A 17,067-nucleotide genomic window follows, 5' to 3' on the forward strand; every position below is an offset into this window, starting at 1 on the left:
TCTGAAAAGGTCTAACTGCTTTGCCTCATACTGCCATCACCTGATCTTTTGGAGACAAGATAAGGTTGCATGAAAAACAGGTAGCCGTGCATCAGTCATTCCCTCATACGTACCTCCTTCAAAAATCCAAAACATCCTCGGGATGTCCTGAAATGACGAAAATATTCTTGTCCTGTAGGGTGTGCCACAAGACTGGCTGATATATCTGAGTCCAATAAATGCAGTTAAAATATGTAGGTCTCTGTAAGGACATCATAAATACTGCCTTTAACAGTGTAACAGTGAAATACAGATTTAATGAGTAAACTGCAAATCAAGTGGAATGTTATCAATAATAATAATAATAATAATAATAATAATAATAATAATAATAATAATAATAATAATAATAATAATAATAATAATAATAATAATAATAATAATAATAATAATAATAATAATAATAATAATAATAATAATAATAATAATAATAATAATAATAATAATAATAATAATAATAATAATAATAATTATAACAATAATTATAAATGAATATATTACTAACATGATTATAATAGTAGTGTTTGGTTTCTGCATACAAAGTAACAAATTGCGAGGATTAAAAGGGGGTGCACAGGAAGGCAATGAGGTATATCTATAACAAATGCAATCTAACGAATTCTCCTACTGAGTTGCAAACGAAAGCTGGTATATTAACACTACAAGGTAGGGCAAAAATAGCAAGACTAAAGATTTTGTTTCATAGTGACATAAACATAGTGACATAAACATCGACATAAATTCATAGTAATAAATTCATAGTGACATAAACATAGACACGTCAAAAGTAATTTTTTTCTGTCGTTTTAAGTTAACACATTACAGACACTCACAAACACTTAATAAATTCACTTTCAAATCAAATTGCTATAAATATTCATACTTCCCCCAAACCATAAAAGAATACAAACCAAATAAGTCCTTTTGGTACTGATGCCTCATCTTTCACTGTGTCTTTAGATATGGTACAAGCATCACGCATAACCGAGAGAAGAGAAAACAAAGAAAAGAAGGCAGTATTTGCCGAACAGTATAACAGACAGCGCTTTCTTAAGAATTACATAGAAACTGCAGTTGGGTAAAGATAACTAGATGGCACTGTACCCCTACTCTCTGATTTTTTCCTCGACCTCACATTACCTACACTTGAACTGAACTCCTGCCACGGGGCAGGAGTTCAGTTCGGGCTGTCAAGGTGGATGGACGTGTTTTTTGAACGCTCCGGATCGACTGCGCAGATAAGTGTTTTTGCATGTTTGAGCTCGTCTTTATTATTATAAGGCAGCGGTTGAAATGAACTTACTTTGTGCTCAGCTAAGCCCATCTTATTTCTTATTTTAACTGCCAGTGCCCCTTCCTTGGTAACATCTAAATTTCATCATGATTTGCTGATAATAGTGTTGTCATTTGTGAAATTACAAATGGAAACTATTTGTACCACATGTTATAGATATATTGCTAAAAAAATAGGCTGGAATTAATCTGAAACTCCCATACTAACTATAAAGTTAGTGCGGGATAAATACCATATTCTTTCGTCACGATCGTAAAAATGCACGTGGCGGAGGCATACTCATCGCCACTAAAAAAAGAACTATCGTGCTCTCTAATCAACACATCTTCACAACTAGAATCATTATGGGTAATATGCCATGCCCCTCCCGAAGTAATAATACTTGCGTATGCTATAGGCCCCCTCGAACTGACCCAGACTTCCCCCGCAAACTTAACGAAATGTTATCCCAGCTAACTAATGAACACCCTAACGCACGTGTTCTGCTTTATGGGGCATGTTTTTGCATGTTTGAGCTCGTCTTTATTATTATAAGGCAGCGGTTGAAATCTTCGTAGCACGTATTTTATGGTGCGGCTTTTTCGGGGCTTTTTTTTTAAATCTTGACAACGGGGTTCTCTGGCCGCAGTACGTTCAAGGGCGTGTTCCGCACTCGGAAACATCCTCTCCTACGGAACGCAGAAAAGTCCCCGTGCCAAGAGCTTACTACTGTAGTGGCAGTAGTACCGTTAATCTCCTGTGTTGTATGCCGATACTCTCCCCCTTCTTCGCCCGCATAAAGCAGTGGTCATACGCTGGTGTGTAGCGAAGCAACGCCAGCCTCCCTGAAGACAACGGATAGTAACTATTTTAAAGTAATTGGCTATAAAGCCAAGATCTTTAAGAGTGTTGACACTTTCCTTTGCCCAAACTCCCCTGTAAGATAATGTTATCGTTGACACGATAGGGGTTCTATCTTTCGAGATAAGCCAGCACAACTCGTGATCCATATATTTACTTGTTTTCACCACATGGGCGTCCGACAGTTTAATCCTTGTTCCAACTACTTGAGCATCTAAAACGAGGACCTGGCCATCCCTTCTCAGCACAAGGTCGGGAATTTTAACCCCCGAGCTTGTCTTATAATGGGGTTCTTCTAGAACAGTAAATCCTAGATCCCTGCATCTTTTCGCAACATATTTCACCAACATATCGTGACGTTGGATTCTCGTGTTGTGTGTACGATGACATTTCTGCAGAATGTGCCCAAGAGTTTCCTCTTGGGCACACCCCGCTCTACACAACTTTGTTTCACCCTGGCCCTGTTTTAGTCTCGTCAAGGTAGGTACGGTGTTAAAACGAACTCTGATCGCATTAATGAATTCCCTACCTGAAAGAAATCGCGTTCCTTCTGCAACCCATGCCGATGCCCCAGGAGCATTATCCACCTCTTTAAGAGCTGCTCCATCTGCACTGCCAAGGAAGTATTTAGTCCAAAACTTTTGATTTGCTTTTTTGGAGTTTATCACACTTCCTTTATACAGTAACATGGCTTCCGACTGCCGCACAAGGTCTTGAATGTACTTCGTCTTGTGGGCCGCCTTGCAAGCTCCATAGTCAGATAATGCCAGAGCATTAAGACGGCGTATGCGTAGGTAGGGAATAACTGTCCGTAAAGATGGTATTCCTAATCCGCCATGTGGAACTCTCGCATGAAAAGCTCGCAGAGGAACATCATGCGGAAGCTTTAACCAGTCCCTTACCGATGATCGGATCAACTTATCTAGCCTCATCAAGTGTTTGCGGGACACCGGACCCAGAATAAGGCTGTGATAAAGCGCGGGAGGAGATAGAAACGAAGAACAACTAGGCGTTGTTGTGGCTTTAACGCAGCCTACCTTATTTTCTCCAGGTACATCTTAAGTTCGTTATGTAACAACCTAGTTCGCGTTCCACGGGCACTGAACGAAATGCCCAGATACCACCATTCCGTCTCTCCTGCCGCCAAGGCATTTATTAGTTTATGCGGGTGTGTGTGTTTGAAATTTTTTTTGTTTTTTTTTCTTTTGACACCCCGTGGGGGAGATGCGCGTACATTGAACACGCAAATTTTTGAAGTAAAGCTTAGACTTTCTTTTTTTTCGAAGGGCAGGGCTCGAGTTTAGTAATTATCGAGTATAGGGACAATTGGTGTCAGAAAGGCATGGTTAAAAAGACTGTAAAGTGTTCAGGATGTGGAGTGGGTTTGAAAGTGGACCCAAGCGTAGAAGCGGATGGAGAAGAGGCTGACGCAAAGTGTAGGCAATGTGAGGTCGAGGAAAAAATGGAGAAAATGATGGTTGCCCAGAGTGAACTACTGATGAGAATCGCCGAGCTCGAGACTGTGTTGGCGACAGAGAAAGAGAAAACGAGGGCAATGGGAAAAAGACTGAAGTCCGCCGAGGAAGCGCTAGTGAAGCTGAACAAAGAAGCGACCTACAGAGAGAACAGTAGGAAACTGGCAACCAGAACGGTGGAGAAGGAAAAGCAAGCAAGTTTGGGAAAAACAGCTTTAGCCGGTTCAACTGTCCCAAGGCCCAGCTTCAGCGAGGTAGTGGTGGGGCAGGGAGGGAACAAAGCAGCCGGCGTCACAGGTTCAAGTAGCCCCTAGGTGCAGAACGCCCCAGCTGAAAAGTCACAGCATGTGATAATCGCCGGAGATTCGAATTTAAATCGATGCACAGAAGCCATCAAAGAGAGGGTAAGAGGTGACAAGAGGGTTGCAGTAGGGGTGTTCCCAGGACGCAAGCTGGAAGCAGTCATTAGGCAAGCGAGCGCAAAGCTCAAAACGACAGCTGATAGACGAAACCTCGTGATAATTTCAGGCGGTTTAAACGATGTCCTCAATGAAGATGCAGCAGGACTAGCAGCCACACTGGCGAAAGGCGTCGATGACATGCGCGCCACTTCTCCTAAGGTACAGGTAGTGATATGCACGATACTGGAGGTACCGGTGCGTGATAGCAACCTGCAAAGAGCGGTGGTCAACGCAAACCAAGAGATATGGCGGATGAGTCGAGAGAAAGGCTTTGAGGTGGTGGAAATAAAGAGAGAGGTGCATAGGGGGGGGGGGGTTTCAACGAGACAGAATTCACTTCGATGGGCGGCTAGGTCATGAGGTGGGTTGGCGACTTGCAGGACGCGCAGTAGCTTTTTTGGGGGGCAAGCGAGCCCTTCGGGGTGCAGGATAGCTAGAAACGAAGAAAACTAACCAGGGAGACTCTTCGACAGGTGGTATGGACAGATACGATTCCAAAGGGGCACCAATACCTAAGATAGGTAGAGTACGGGGCATAAATAGACGTACCACGAGCGTCGAGCCAATTCAGACATAGGGTATATTAACATGCAGGGTGGTAGGAACAGGCTGAAGTGGGAATAGATAGAAGAACAGCTAAGGGAAGAGAGGCCAATGGTATACGGTTTTGTAGAAACACATCTCAGGGACATGGAACAACCTCCGAACAATCCGGACTACGCGTGGGAATACTGTAATAGAACAGAAGGCAGCAGAAAATGGGGTGGTATTGGGGCATTCATTCATAAAAGTGTAGACTGGCAAAGGGTCAAGCAGGAGTGCAAAGAACATTTATGGCTAAAAGGGAAAGTGGCAGGTCAAATGACACTCCTTGGTTTCGTGTACTTGTGAACGGAAGCAAAGGCCAGAGAGGAAAACCAGGCAATGCTAGAGTGTATATCAAAGGACATTCAGAAGTTAGGAAGAGAGTGCGAGATAATTATACTAGGAGACATGACTGCGCACATAGAAGATATAGATGGGTATACTGACCCGACAGGCAAAATGATCATGGATATGTGTGAAAGGCTTGATTTGATCATTTGCAACAGTACCGAGAAGTGTGGAGGGCAAATAACATGGGAGGTAGGAAGGCTTCAGTCGACGATAGATTATGCTCTGATGTCACATAGGATGTATGATAAGCTCAGGGTAATGCACATAGATGAAGGTGGCTCCAGAAGTCTGGGTAGCGATCACAAATGTATCAAGCTGAGTTTTGGAATAGCAGTGAAAGTGGGAAGGAGAAGAGATGAGCAACTACAGGAAAATTTTTATTCAGAAAGGCAAACTGAAATAGCCACTAAACAAATAGAGAAAGTAATCACGGAGGATAATAAGACAGTGTGGACATACACGAATCTAATTAGACTCTTTGAGCCAGAGCTTGCTAAGACGCGTGACAAGTCACCCCGGAAAAGAAGACACAAACCCAAAAGTCAGTGGGATGAGGAAGTTAAGAGAGCCATAGCAAAACGTCAGGAAGCCTCTAGGGAACACAGACATGCTAAGCAGCGGGGTGAACCGACAGATGATGTTGAAAAAAAATGGGCAACCTTTCTAAGCTGTAGAAGGGACGCATCCCTTCTGATCAATGAAACGATTAGAAGGAAGGGAGCTCAGTGGCTGGCAGAAGTACATAAAAAAGATAGAAAGGCAGCTGCGAAATTTTGGAACCATCTAAACTCCCTAAGAAATGAGACGAGCCTAGAGCAGAGTTTTATAACTACAGCCCAAGGTGCTAGGCTAGAAGGGGACGAAGCTATTGAATATTTAAGAACAAGAGTGACGGAAATAATTCAACAAAGAAACGGTTTATGCACCACAATAGACAAGGATAAATCAAGTGGCGCAGTGGCTTCATTTTCACAACGAGAGTGGGAAAGGGCTGAGAAAAGGGTTCCTAGAAGTACACCAACAGGCCCCGATGACATTCCAATTATGCTGACTAAGACATTTAGTCCGAAGGCTTAGCAAGCTTTGAGAGAGGCAGTGAAGGCAATTGTGCCTTCCAAACAAATTCGTTATTTCTTCTCCTCATTGCGTCGGTCTCTTGATGCGGCACTAAATTTTGCTGTGTGCTCTTCGTGGCACTTCCTCTCGCTCTAGAATGCTCTAGTAAAAGTTGACGCTAAAGTTCAGCTGAACTGTTTAAAGTTCCTTGCAGCTAATCACAGCAGCATTTCTTTGTCTATGTGATCAGTTGGACGCACGTTATTTGACATGCCTTTTATAACACAAAACGTTTCTCTTTTTATCGTTTACTGAACAGTCCGGAAAAAATCGGGGACATCTGTCCCGACTGGGACAGCGCGGGCAAAGGCTTGGACGGTCCAGCAAAATTCGGGACGGCTGGTAACACTAGTTTAGGCAAATGTATAAAAATTAAAATTGTAATAAAATAGACATTTTATTGCTGGGAGCATTGTCGAGCTTCAATTGCTAACCCGTAAAGGTCTTTTTAAAAGTTAACATTGCCGCAATACAGCAGTGTCGTGGGGTGAAGTGCTTGCGGTGTATTGCAGTAAAGCATACATTATGCGTGCGTGTGTGTGTGTGAAATGGAAGCGTAGCACTGCTATTAGGCCTAATGCGATGCGCCGTGCTTTGTCTCATTACTGGTCATGCGACAGACGGCATTAGCACCAACTTCAACCTTTGTAAAGAGTCCATATGTTCCCCCCATAATTAATTTTTTAATTGTGGCAAGTGATTCACACTGCAGTAAATTTCTAGTATATTGCATGAGTAATTTAAAATTGTTGCATGGCCCCCAATAAAGAAGTGAAAAATACCTGTGACAGACTCCTTGGTACTCCAGATTTCGTGCCATCAGATATGTGCTAAAATGAAAATGATCATTATTATTGAAAGATATACTCAGGCTAGGTATTGGAGATGGTTGTGCATGTTTTGCAAATTTCCTTTTAAAAGCTCATGCTTCACTTTATCGGGTTTTGTTTAGTTATTAATACCAATAGCTCCCCAAGAATGGTCTAAAATTAAACACACAGTTTGTCATGGGGCAAGTTGAGCTTAGCAAGAAAATGATTTATGAAAACCATTCTGTCGCATAACTAAGAGCAAGCTGGTTTCAGGAGACATGTTGACCTGAGATGATGGACGTGTTCACGCATCTTACAAAGGCTTCTTGTTGTTATAATGTGGCTGTGATTGGACAAATGTCTGTCATCAGGTGTGGAGATACATTGCATCTCTGATGATCAAATTTTTAAAGAATGGGTTTTCAGGGGATGCTAAAACTTTTTTTGAAGGGGTGAGCATTAGAGAGCATTACTTTATTAAAGTTTCCAATTTCATTAGGATAGCACTGTGGCTTGCAGGTATGTTAAATGAGCATGGTCACTTGAGTAACACTCAGAAGTCAATAAGTATAGGGTGAACAGCAAGGTATGTATGAAAGAGGATTATGCAACTTGAGGAAATAGACATAATGAAGTTGTCGAGAAGACTTTGTTAACAGTACATTTACAGGCTTCATGCAGAGCTCGCTTTCCAGCAGGGTGAATTTACTTTCGCTGATGCTTTCGATGGCATCATTGCAGTTCATAAGCACTGGTTTTACGGACTGCACGTGATGATCTTGTTTTTTAAAGGTTCATGTACTGATTAAAAAGTACAGGATCAAGAAACTTACATGATTTCTTAAGGCTTAATCAGGCTCACCATAGAGGTAAGCGGTGGCATTTTAGTGAGTTATATGTGGGAGGTCTATGTACATAAGATCAGAGTAATCTTGCACTGCTGTAGCTATATTTGTGTAACGAGGGAAGCTTCTTTTCCTGTTAAAAATTTCTGCCAAGCAAACAAGTTCCACCAGTAGGATTTGCCCTTGGGTAAAGCAGGTGGTAAGGGTGAGCTTATTCAGAAGCCCTTCAAGAGTACCCACTGAAGGAATTAGTACCTATAGGGCAAAAACTCCAGTGCACCAAGAAGGGCAAGGGAGGACGGTGCAGGTTAACATTTCAGGAGGGTATCTTCTGGACATCATCCTTCTCTAGCCACAAGCTTGTATGGTCAATGTTTAGCAGACTCCTACTAACATAAACTAGGTATAGATGTTGCTTCTCTATTGCAAGATGACACACCATATACCTTTTGAAAGTCTCCTCACCACAAGCCCTTACATTAGCCTAAAAATATTTTTTCTACAGTGCCCTTTTTTTGTCGTAAATAGTTGTCTGAAGCAACAATATGCACATTATGACAGTCCAGCTGGTGACCACAGAGATGCCTCCCGCCATCACGATGTATGCTCCACTCAAAATGTAAGACACTGCAAAATCAGAGTCCGGTGTTCATGCATACGACCTTGAACATGTAAGCAGGGACCACTTCTCTTGTGTTCTCTGCACTGGCGCATGCTTGTCGCACGCCTGTTCAAGATTGTGACAGTGAAATTAGTTCTGGCAATGCTGTCTCAGAGGTAAGACTATGTACACCCTTAGGAACACCATGGTGGAGCGAGAAGAGATTCATATCAAATGTAGTAATAAACTGACAACACCATGGTGCTATAAGCACACTTGCATTAATTTATTACATTAAGTTTAGTGAGGCAGACATTGCAGAGCTAAGCCTAGTTGTGATCTCTTTTCGTTATTGTCTACATTGTTTTCCCATTGGTCACAGCACGGGAAGAAAAAATTCTTTGTGGAAGCATCATGTTTTAAGCTTGCATGACTCCAATGAAGCACTGTGCGAACAGATATACTGAAAATGTCAGCACTTCGTGTCCTATAAGTGGTGAACTGGTTGTCACACTCAGCCAGTGATCCTGCAGGAGCTCTAGCATATACTCTAAGGTCATTTTGCATCAACAATGCCACATAGAATAGTTTAACAATGGTTGTTAATGTGTGACAGGGTACATAGCTTCAGGGAGGTAACTAAGCTAAGGGGGAAAATTCTAGATGTCTAAGCACCACAGGAAAAATGAAAAAGCACAGAGAAAGAGCATCAGTCGCAGCTGAAATACAGAAAATATTTACACTGCACCACACATTCGCATCGTTTAGAATTTTTCCTAATATTGTTATACCAACCTGCCCAGCAGCAAGTACTTCTAAGGTAATAGTGAGGAATGACACTTGCATAAGACAGGAAACACAGGACGGGAGTTAACTATCACCTATCTTTGTTTGTGGCTTTGGTAGAAAATATATAAGGAAACATACACATGTGCAGAGTGACAGTGTGCAATGTCACAGTCATCAAAAACATGACTTAACTTTGCCTGCTCGAGAAACTTTCCTGGTTTTCAATGTTTCAACAAATGTGTCACAATTAAATACACCACTTCTTTTCCAGCTTGAACTGCTTCCAACAGCTCACATCTATCACGACTGCTGCCTGTAATCTTTGTCTGGTATTTAATCTGAACTGACATGCCCTAATACTTACGCACAATCAGCCAGATTAGTCTATCTACCCTTAACAGCCTGTAAGTTCACGTGTAACAACACCCGCTCCACCCTTTCAGTGGTCATACTCCATATGGGTCATTATATCATTCAGTTAGCTGCTTAACTATACTTTCATTCATTCACTTCATATTTCTTGAAAATAGAGATATGTGAACCCTACAACTGCTTTGCAAAAAACAAATGAAGTACAAGCATAACACTTGCTATGACGGCTTAAATAAAAAAATTATTTCACGATGATGGCCTAGAAGCTTTCTCTAGAAAACATGTAAAGCCCATATGGAGAAGTATGTGTCCCAGGGAAATTCTGCAACTGCCAAATTCGATAGGTGTGCAAAATATTCTACGATTTCACATACAAAGTTGAATACTGTTCTATTTGATTCAGTCGCCATTATTTGTAGAACTAAACATTTTTTACTAGTTCAATAAAATTTAAAATGTTAAGTGCACTGAAATAAAGAGAAAATGTGTAAAAGTATCATAAATTTCATCCCTGGCAGGTTATACGCATTAAATATGACAGCTTATCTAGTGCAGCTGGCTGCTTCGCTCTAGGAAAGTGATTTTGCTACCTATACAATTGTCACTTACCCTTTCTTAACACTTCTGTAGATTTTAAGCGCTTCATGTTTTCGCCAGATACTCGATTCCTACTTTTAAGATTGCTAGGAGTCCTTATCATAGCTGCAAAGGGAGATACAGCCAGTATTTGATGTACTTGTTTTTATATTGCAATGAAAATAATACATCAACTGGGAAATAGCAATGAAAGATTTTGTACTAAAATTTATTTCGAATTCGTTTTGCTGCACAACTTGTGTACCAAACCGAGGCCGACGACCATTGGGTGTATTTGCACCATGCTCTGCCATAACGAAGCACATGCATGAAACTTGAGAGACACGATCTCATGCATGCAGGTGCAATTATTATGTAGTAATCTCTTGAAACATCCTTGGTAATTTTAAATACTTGGCTGGGCAGATGTCTGTTAAATTATTTTCGAATGTCCAGGCTGACTACAAAATGAGCAATGCTAATAATGTTCTTGGCTTGTGCCACAAATTTTTTACCACTCATTCTTTAAAACTATTTCCTAACGCTGTTGTTGTACAACCAAACAAGAATATGTAGATGCTCTTTAGCATACTGTTATTCATGAACTAAATGCCAGTTCATAAAAACTCAAGATAGTTAAACATTCATATTCCTTAATTACGATCAAACTGCAGGTGAGTTACCACAACAACCAATCTTGCACTGATGTCATTATGATTTCATTATGAATTTACTAATTTGCATGCTTGCTTCTTTTTCACAGAGTATGCATAAAATTATACAAGACACCACAACTAACATATTTATCAACTTCAGTATTTTATCACTTTCAATCAACCATCATTTTGCAAAGTCTTGAAACAAGTCACTTTTAAGACCCACGAGTTTTCTTGTGCCCTTACAGTGCATCGAAGGCCCAAAAGTGTCAAACAGGCCAAAAGGCATTGGTAAGGCTTGTTCATAGGCATTGGACAAATCTGTTCACAAAATGTGTTAAAGGCACATGCGTGCACATGTTTTGGTTTGATTGTACGTTAACATTAAGAAAGGAAGGAGTGGTGCGACATTTCTGGCACAAGCCAAGCATGTGGTTAGCATAGCTAACTTTCACTTCACTTCACTTTATTATCTTAAAGACCCCGGTGAGGGGGTATTACATAAGGGGTGGGTTAACAAATGGAGGTTACAGAGAGTGATCTTCTGACAAACAATATGTATTTATGTTTTGCACAAACGTTGATGAACACGTGATGGCTGCAATGTCACGGGGAAGGCCATTCCAGTCCATTGCTGTGTGAAGAAAAATTGAGGCAGCAAAAGTAGTAGTGAGAGCGCATGCGCATGCGATTGAATAAGAATGGGTTGTGCGGTGAGATATGCGCGTTGGTGGGATAATGTAAGGTGCTTGATTGAGGGAACTGTGAAAGAACTTGTGAAACAAACAGAGGCTGGCGATGAGGTGATGCACAGAAAGATTATCAATATCAATGTCATGTTTTAGGGATGATATGCTTATGTCGTATGAATATGAAGAGTGAATGAACCTAGTGGCTTGATTTTGTACAGATTCTATTTCGTTTATTACGTATATCTGGTGCGGGCTCCAGATGGGCGCTGCATATTCTAGTTTAGGTCTGATGAGCGATTTGTAAGCCAGAAGTTTTATGTCTAGTGGTGCATGACGCAAATGACGCTTTAGGAAACCGAGGGGTCTATTCGCGTATGATATGATGTTGTCTATGTGAGTGTTCCAGGAAAGGTCAGATGTTAAGGTGACGCCTAGGTATTCATGACTGAACTTGTTCGATAGTGGAATTAGAAATTAGGTATGAGAATGATAAAGGATTACACTGACGTTGAAATGAGGCAAGTTTGCATTTAGCGGGGTTAAGCTTCATTAACTAAAGATCACACCACTGTTGCACGAGATCCAGATCCTGTTGGAGTCTAGTTTGATCAGAAATGTTTGTAACGGTGCGATAGATGACACAGTCGTCGGCAAATAAACGGATATGGGAAGATACATGAACAGGAAGATCATAAATATATATTAGGAACAAGAGGGGTGCGAGTACAGATCCTTGGGGGACGCCGGATGTTACTACGAGGGAGCTAGAACGGGTATTTTTAATGGAGACGAACTGAGAGCGGTTAGTAATAAATTGTGTGGTCCATGCAAGAATGTTGGGGTACAGGTTCAGCTGGGAAAGTTTTAACAGTAGGCGTTTGTGCGGTACCTTATCAAAGGCTTTTGCGAAGTCGAGAAAGATTGCATCGGTCTGAAAGTGATGGTCAAGAGAAGAGTGTATATAATGAATAAATATAGCAAGTTGGGATTCACAGGATAATGATTTACGAAATCCTTGCTGGGAAGAATGAAAAAAATTGTTGGTGTCAAGAAAGTTCATGATGTGTGAATATATGATATGTTCCATGATTTTGCAGGGGACGCTTGTTAGAGAGATGGGTCAATAATTTAGGGGGGACTGTCTGTTACCTGATTTGTGGACTGGAATGACCTTTCCCTCCTTCCAGTCGTCTGGTAAAATTCCTGTTTCGAGTGACAATGAGAACATCATCGAAAAGTACACTGCAATAATTTCCTTAGTATTTTTTAACAATTTAGAGTTAATATTGTCTACGCCAGCTGATTATGAAAGTTTTAATTTGTCAATGAGTGATGAAGTGCCACTAACGGATAACACAACAGAGGCCATCACTGGTAATGTCGTAGTAGGTGGCGTAAGAAACGGTACGTTGGCTTCTTTAGTGAACACTGATAAGAACGCGGTGTTAAAGATATTGGCACAAACAGTGTCGCTTACGTCTTGATTTTTATCGTTTGTAAGCGTGATGTCTCGTGTTAGTTGCGGGTTTATGATTGCCCAGAATTTTCTGGGGTTAGATTTCAGAATTTTAGATAAATCATTGTGATAGAATGTCTGTTTAGCTTTTCTAATTTCAACATAATAAGCATCTTCTGCAGCATAGTATTTGCCCCATGCGCACGCATTACCATTGAACTTCGCAGCTCGGAAGAGGCGCTTTCTTTATTTTCAAGTGTTTTCAAACTTTTGGAAAACCATGGTTTATTTTTATTGGCAGTAAAGCTCACTGTGGGGATGAATTTTTTAGTCAAGTCAGTTATCTTGTCCTTAAGCATTAGCCAGCTGTCATTGAGAGAACAGGAACCGAGATTGAGTTCGAAGTATGGTAGGAAATCTCGTAATTCACAATTAATTAATTCATAATTACTCTTATCATACAAGTGAATTGTTTTGCGGAAAATGGAGCGTATTTTTGGGGTGAAGTTAAATATGGTCTGGACGACTTTGTGATCGCTGATTTCACGTAAGTATGCAATAGATTTTAAGCTTTCGGGGCTATTTGTGAATACCAGGTCTAAAATGTTTGAGGATTCACTAGTGACGTGCTTTAGTTCGGTTACCTGTTGGATGAGGTTAAAGATGAGGCAAACATTGACGAATTTTCTTGCTTCAGTATTTCCCGAGGTTGGTGAAACCTGATTGAGCCAATTAATGGAGGGAAAGTTAAAATCCCCATAAAGCAGAACACGTGCGTTAGGGTGTTCATTAGTTAGCTGGGATAACATTTCGTTAAGTTTGCGGGGGAAGTCTGGGTCAGTTCGAGGGGGCCTATAGCATACGCAAGTATTATTACTTCGGGAGGGGCATGGCATATTACCCATAATGATTCTAGTTGTGAAGATGTGTTGATTAGAGAGCACGATAGTTCTTTTTTTAGTGGCGATGAGTATGCCTCCGCCACGTGCATTTTTACGATCGTGACGAAAGAATATGGTATTTATCCCGCACTAACTTTATAGTTAGTATGGGAGTTTCAGATTAATTCCAGCCTATTTTTTTAGCAATATATCTATAACATGTGGTACAAATAGTTTCCATTTGTAATTTCACAAATGACAACACTATTATCAGCAAATCATGATGAAATTTAGATGTTACCAAGGAAGGGGCACTGGCAGTTAAAATAAGAAATAAGATGGGCTTAGCTGAGCACAAAGTGAGTTCATTTCAACCGCTGCCTTATAATAATAAAGACGAGCTCAAATTATGCAAAAACACTTATCTGCGCAGTCGATCCGGAGCGTTCAAAAAACACGTCCATCCACCTTGACAGCCCGAACTGAACTCCTGCCCCGTGGCAGGAGTTCAGTTCAAGTGTAGGTAATGTGAGGTCGAGGAAAAAATCAGAGAGTAGGGGTACAGCGCCATCTAGTTATCTTTACCCAACTGCAGTTTCTATGTAATTCTTAAGAAAGCGCTGTCTGTTATACTGTTCGGCAAATACTGCCTTCTTTTCTTTGTTTTCTCTTCTCTCGGTTATGCGTGATGCTTGTACCATATCTAAAGACACAGTGAAAGATGAGGCATCAGTACCAAAAGGACTTATTTGGTTTGTATTCTTTTATGGTTTGGGGGAAGTATGAATATTTATAGCAATTTGATTTGAAAGTGAATTTATTAAGTGTTTGTGAGTGTCTGTAATGTGTTAACTTAAAACGACAGAAAAAAATTACTTTTGACGTGTCTATGTTTATGTCACTATGAATTTATTACTATGAATTTATGTCGATGTTTATGTCACTATGTTTATGTCACTATGAAACAAAATCTTTAGTCTTGCTATTTTTGCCCTACCTTGTAGTGTTAATATACCAGCTTTCGTTTGCAACTCAGTAGGAGAATTCGTTAGATTGCATTTGTTATAGATATACCTCATTGCCTTCCTGTGCACCCCCTTTTAATCCTCGCAATTTGTTACTTTGTATGCAGAAACCAAACACTACTATTATAATCATGTTAGTAATATATTCATTTATAATTATTATTATTATTATTATTATTATTATTATTATTATTATTATTATTATTATTATTATTATTATTATTATTATTATTATTATTATTATTATTATTATTATTATTAATATTATTATTATTATTATTATTATTATTATTATTATTATTATTATTATTATTATTATTATTATTATTATTATTATTATTATTATTATTATTATTATTATTATTATTATTATTGATAACATTCCACTTGATTTGCAGTTTACTCATTAAATCTGTATTTCACTGTTACACTGTTAAAGGCAGTATTTATGATGTCCTTACAGAGACCTACATATTTTAACTGCATTTATTGGACTCAGATATATCAGCCAGTTTTGTGGCACACCCTACAGGACAAGAATATTTTCGTCATTTCAGGACATCCCGAGGATGTTTTGGATTTTTGAAAGAGGTACGTATTAGGGAATGACTGGTGCCCGGCTACCTGTTTTTCATGCAACCTTACGTTATCTCCAAAAGATCAGGTGATGGCAGTATGAGGCAAAGCAGTTAGACCTTTTCAGAGTAGCTTTATGCCTTCCTATAAATTGCAGTGTCATGTCCTCCTCTGGCAGAGAGGTGCTAGGCAATAGGAGGTAAGGGAGTGCCAGCCCGTTTAAACTTCGATGCAGCACACAGCAATATTTGGTTGTGCATATGTCCTGTGCTTTACACAAACAGTTTTTCAGTTGTTTGCACTGCTTGAAATACACTGTGCCTTTTTGAAATGAAACTTGTACTGGCTTACAATGAACTGTAAATGTTGTCAGCATTAGATGTACAAAAAAAAAACCATCATGAAGGGAATGAGCCCTTATCACTTATTTGCCTTGCACTACAGCTATTCTGGGATGAAGAGAATGGCCATAAGGAAGATAATAATAATAATAATAATAATAATAATAATAATAATAATAATAATAATAATAATAATAATAATAATAATAATAATAATAATAATAATAATAATAATAATAATATTAATAATAATAATAATAATACTAATAATAATAATAATAATAATAATAATAATTCACACCCACTGGTTTAATTATAACAAATGATTCCAGCTGATTCCATTTCCAGGCCAGCTGGTTTCATTTTCAGTCTCGAGTGGTTCATTCTGGGACCAACTGGACCATGTTGCTTGTACTTAGTCCCAGCTGTATACAGCCATGGTTTCAGTTAAAGTGAACTGAAACCATGGAGTATTTTCACCTGAAAAGGAAAGAATGTAGAAAGTGAATCATCCAAACGCAGAAAAGAAAACAAAGAGGAAAGATAAAACAGGGAACAGAGCACGAAAAAAAAGGCGAGCTCTCAAAGAGAAAAAGAGAAGAAAAGAGAGAAAGAAGGAGGCACACGCACACGAAACTTCTCTCGCCCCCATTTTTGAGGGCTCCTCGTTTTTTCCCTATGCGTCACTTTTTTACCATTACCTGGCTAAATTTTCGCTCCTATACACAGATCGACTGAATTGATGGCACACTCAGATTTAGCGTACATGCTTGTTGTCACATCCTGTCCCAAAATTCTCATGCCTATCGTGCCAGAAAACAGCTTTGCAATGCAAATCACTATCGTGCAGCTGAGGAGCTGTATCATGCACAGATCATAATGTAAGGCTGATCGCACGAAGTAACGGTAATAACTTAGTAGTACACCATGCATAACACAAACGTTCAGTTTGCCCTTATGTTATGTCGTTTTGACTGCAAAAGTGCAAGTTGTGCTTTGCCAGCATTTTCCTCAACTATGAGCCATACACTACAGCTGTGTTTTGTATGAATATAAAAGAGAGTACTGCCTGAAATGTTAAGTACACTGACTATACAATTAAAACTTGGTAATCGGTATTTATAAGAGTTACGCTTTCTTGTAAAAAAGTGACACATAATTATGTCAAGATTCGTGCCGAAAGTACGTCTTGCCCAAGGATATTTATGAAAAATTCAGCATATTCCACATAGCTCCAGAATCGGCATTATGTGAAGCATGCGGAGGCATGCTTAGCGTGACCAT

This window comes from Rhipicephalus microplus, unplaced genomic scaffold, assembly GCF_043290135.1.
Source record: "Rhipicephalus microplus isolate Deutch F79 unplaced genomic scaffold, USDA_Rmic scaffold_16, whole genome shotgun sequence".
NCBI lineage: Eukaryota > Metazoa > Arthropoda > Arachnida > Ixodida > Ixodidae > Rhipicephalus > Rhipicephalus microplus.